Raw genomic sequence first — 5,225 nt, 5'->3', positions numbered from 1 at the left:
GGCATAAGTAGGCATTTGTTCAAGTGCCTCCAACAAAGGAATGTTAATTTCCAGCTTCTTGAACAACTCTAAGAATTTTTCAAAGTTTTTCTCATGTTGTCCTTTTTTCTTGTTTCTAGTGGGGAAGGGAAGCTTAACAATCGGCTTGGGCTTAATGACTGTTTCTTTTACAACAGGTTTTGGTGCTAACACTTCTTCCCCTAACAACTTCATTTTCTTTGATCTCAAGGTCCACTTCGATCAATTGGCCTTCCTCTTCATCCACTTCCTCGACAACTTCATCAGATTTACCACTCCGTGTTGTCACCGCGCTCACATTATTATGCTCTCTAGGATTTGTTACGGTTGCACTAGGTAGAGCACCTTGTGCTTGAGAACTCGAAGCTAGTTGCTGAGTGATTTGACCCATTTGGACTTCAAGATTCTTTATGGATGTTGTGGTGTTTTTCTGATTGTTTCGGGTTTCTTCCTGATATTGAACATTATGGGATGCCATTCTTTCAATAGCAATTGCCCAATCAGCTTTCTTAGGGGCATGTTACTATTGTTATTGTTGATATTGAGTTTGGTATTAACCATGTTGAGGAGCAATTCCTTTTTGGTCTTTCCATGAGAAGTTGGGATGATTCTTCCAACCCGGATTGTACGTGTTGGAATAAGGATTATTCTGCTTCAAAAAATTGATTTCCTCCACTTGTTGAGGAGTTGCAAAACAATAAATAGTTTGGTACGGACCACTACAAATTTCACAGCAGACAGTAGGAACCGGTTGGATCTGTGCCACCTGTTGGGTACCTATATCCATCGCCTCCAGCCTCTTATCAACTTCAACAACTATAGTATCTTCAATACGAATTTTATTAGTTTCCATCTTTAAATCTATAACCCATTCTGGTTTTCTTTTACACCTATCGTACAACTCCATCTGCTCATTAGCAGCAATAGCTTCAATGATCTTCTTGATACCGGTGCCTGTTGAAAAATTTATGGAACCACCGGCTGCATTATCTATCAGCTGTTTGGTCTTTATTTTAAGACCATTCACAAACATCTGCATTTGTTCAGTTGGATCCATATTATGAGTTAGGCAAGCTACCAGGACTCTCTTGAATCTCTTGTAGGCGTCTCCCAAAGTTTCCCCGTCCTTCTGCTTAAAATTCAGAATTTCATACCTATTTCGCAGAAATACCAATGCTGGAAAATACTCATTTAGGAAGGCTTTTTCCATTTCTTCCCAAGACGTGATGCTACTGGAAGGTAAAGACTAAAACCATTCTTCAGCTTCTTCCGCTAAGGTAAACAAGAACATTCTCAACTTCTTGGCTTCTTCAGTGTGACCATCAATTTTCAGAGTGTTGCTCATGGTCAGAAACCTTTGCAAATACTTGTTTGCATCTTCGTTCACTTTTCCAGTAAAATGCTTCCTTTCAAGCTGACTAATGGTACTCGGGTGCAGCTGAAATTAGCCATATTCATTGGTTGGTTGACAATAGTTAATCTTTTGGTTTGTGCATTTGCACCTTCGTGGTCTCCCAACAGTCTTTCTGGTGGCGGTGGAACATCAGCCATAGTTTCGATCTCTCTATCAGAACCTGAATCTGAACTTGACTGGATGGAAAGTTGTTCTTCGTCTGATTCCAATCTGGCTAATCGAGCTTGTCTGAGTTTTTTCCGCAAGGTTCTCTCGATTTCCGCGTCAAAAGGAAAATCAGTTGAGGCCTTACCTCACATACAAATATCAGACACAGATCAGTTGATATAATCGAAACAAAATATTCAAAACAACGGAAAATAAATTTTAGTTGAAGAGTAACAAAATTTCAATTGAGATAATTTTAAACTTATATTTGGCAATCCCCGGCAACGGCGCCAAAAACTTGATCGGGAAAATAGCAAGTGTACTATTTTTCCGATGTAGTAATAAGAGGGATATTTCCCAAAGATCGATCTCGAGGATTGCGCAACAATATATGAGTAAACAATCACTCAATTGAACAAAAGTAATAGTTTAGGTTTTGTAAAATTCACTGTAAGGAAAAATAAAATTAATAAATATTTTCACAGATTATAATGATATGCCAAGGATGGTGTGTGAAAATCTCCTGTAATGACCCTTGAGTGTATATCTCCTTAATAATGAAAATTGTTTCAATTACCGGATCTTAAGATTGTTTTCCTCTAAGACCTCGGAGGAAAACATTTGGTATTCAATCTAACCTCTAAGTCCTTAGGTGATTATGATGAAACCAAGTCATTTTCATTTAACAAAAATAAACCGGTAACCATAGGGTATCCCTAGTCCTAGGTGATATCTATTATGGTTTCACTGTATTAAAACCTTAACAATTGCAATCCTACTAGTCGTTAACCATACATCAATCTTAATTTTTTTGATAGAGAAAACATTACGCAGATTACACAGTGAAATTGATAACAAATAACATATATTAAGGAAAATCTAACATCAGAGTCATTACATGATCAATTCAGGGACACCCCCCTAGCATTGGGGGGTTTAGCCTCTCATATTATTCAAATTAGATACAAGATAAAATTGAGACATTACAAAAAGATCGGAATTCCGTTGATCTTCAATCGCGTCCGCTCTTGAAGGATCTTCGTTCTTCTTCGCTTTCCACTACTTCAATCTTGATCGTCTCTAATTTTTTATCGTGTAAAAACTCCCTCTTTTCATATTCAAATCCCCTGTAAATAGTTCTTGATGACAATTTTTATCTAGCAAAAGTCCAAAATACCCTCCGGGATAAGCCGTGCCAAAAATAACACAAAATTGGAAAATCAAGTGTCCAAGCCAACACTGGCCGTGTCAGGCAACACGATAGGCCATGTTGGGCTTCTGGTGCAAACAGGCTTGACACGCCCCTTTAGGGAGGCTGACACAGGCCGTGTCAGCTGACACGGGCACCCGTGTCAGCTCCCTGTTTTTCCTTTTCCAAGTGTCTGAAGGAGAATAGCCATCCAAGGCGCAGCGGAATTTAAAAAATTCTCCATTTAGTGATCCTTACGAATGGGCATGATCAGTGATAGAATCGTTACCTCTTGTGGCAATTCAAACCTTTGGTGCAGATCTCTGATAATGATCAAAACCTTTGATACAGATCCACGGAGTGATCACGAACGTTGAACGATGACAACGTCTCTACTCAGTCCACACGAACGGATTCCCTCAATCTCAGTGCTAGCTGGTACGAATGAAGGCTTTGAGTGAGAGAGAGAAACGAAATTCCAACTCTTCACTTGAGTTGAATCTCTGTGGAGTCACAATGCTTCTACCCAAGGGGTTCTATTTATAGAACCACTTGTGTGGGCTTCAAGCTAAAAAGCCCAACTAAGTGTATTTTGGCCCATATCTCATAGTATGCCAAAATCACTTAAGTATTTGGTACCTTACCATATTTCATCTCCCACTTAAGTGCACCGTACCTTACGGTGTTCATTAGTTACTCTACTTCTCATCAATCCGTCCTTTGTGTGTGACCCTGTAGGTTTTCGCGACGTTGGCAATTATATTAAATCACGCATTTAACATAATAAACAGTGAGCGGTATCTAGCAACACATCACTGCTACCCAAGTCACGAAAATGTCATGTGATCTGACAAAACCTCCTGTGATAATAATTATGTGTATAATTACTCCTTTGCCCTTATGTCTATATTGAACACAAGGTATAGACCGTGTCAGCCTTGTCCAGTTCAATATTGGGCCCATAGACATTTATCCTGTTACGCAGGATGGGCAAATTCCATCTAGGACACTCATGTTCCTCAGCATGCTTTGTGGAGTACCCATCAACTGTCTTTATGGTTATCCAGTTACAGACAATGTTGGATCAGCAATAAAGCACTCGACTCTACATCTAGGATCCATAGTGGTTTCAGGTCGAAGAGTGGTATACACTATTATCACCATGAGAATAACTTATGACACTTTGCATAACTTTCTATATAGTATTCTTATAGCGGGTCAATCCGGTATAAATATTACTCCTAATATTCATACCTATGTTTAAGACTTGATAACTCTTTATCCATGATCCATGAGATGTGATCATCAGTCTACAAACATAATAGTCTTAATGCTTTAATGTTATCCCACTTCACACTAAAGCTCGACTACGGATACTTTAAGAATAGTGTCCTTATGTTTAATGTGTTCTCATGATTAAGTCACACTTAATACATTAAATGGACTATCTATTCCAGGGACTTTATTAATCAACCATAATAAAGAAAAAGCCTTTTTATTAATTAATAAATAATTCGATACAAGTACCAAAAGTATTGGCCTCTAGGGCTTACACCAACAATCTCCCACTAGCACTAGAGCCAATCAGGCATAATCCTAATGCCCATTGATCTAGTATGGCCATCATGCTTCTGCTGCGCAAGAGGCTTTGTTAGTGGGTCAGCAATATTGTCAAGTGTTGGTACTCTACATATTTTCACATCTCCTCTATCTATTATCTCTCGAATGAGGTGATAACGCCTGAGTATGTGTTTGGATCGTTGGTGAGATCTAGGCTCCTTAGCTTGTGCGATAGCACCATTGTTATCACAATAGATACCAATGGGATCCACAATGCTAGGGACTATGCCAAGTTCACTAATGAACTTTTGATCCAAACAGCTTCCTTTGCTGCACTTGAGGCAGCAATATACTCGGCCTCGGTTGTAGAATCAGCAACTATATCTTGCTTTGAACTTTTCAAGCTCACAGCGCCACCATTTAAGCAAAACACATAACCATTGGAATCATCCATATTAAAGCGTCTCAGCACTTTGTCTATGTACTCTGACTTAGGCCAAGCAATTTTGTGATCTATCTCTATAGATTCTGATTCCTAATATATAGGTTGCTTCACCTAGGTCCTTCATAGAAAAGCATTTCCCCAACCAAGACTTTACTTGTTGCAGGGTAGGGATATTGTTTCCAATGAGTAATATGTCATCTACATATAATACCAGGAACACGATCATGCTCCCACTAACCTTCTTGTAGACACAAGGCTCATCTTCGTTTTTTATGAATCCATGAGTAATACATCACTCTGATCGGATATCCATATATCTCAGGTAGGTGACGTATCCTGCCTGACCTACGCTGGTCTTGTTCTACTTGAGCAGGTTGCTCTTACACAACTATTTGTGTTTCCTGCTCTAATTCCTCCATAGGTGTATCAATGCTTTTTGATTCTTGAATTTC

Source organism: Lathyrus oleraceus, chromosome 3 (assembly GCF_024323335.1).
Source record: "Lathyrus oleraceus cultivar Zhongwan6 chromosome 3, CAAS_Psat_ZW6_1.0, whole genome shotgun sequence".
Lineage (NCBI taxonomy): Eukaryota > Viridiplantae > Streptophyta > Magnoliopsida > Fabales > Fabaceae > Lathyrus > Lathyrus oleraceus.
This window is presented reverse-complemented; position numbering follows the sequence as displayed.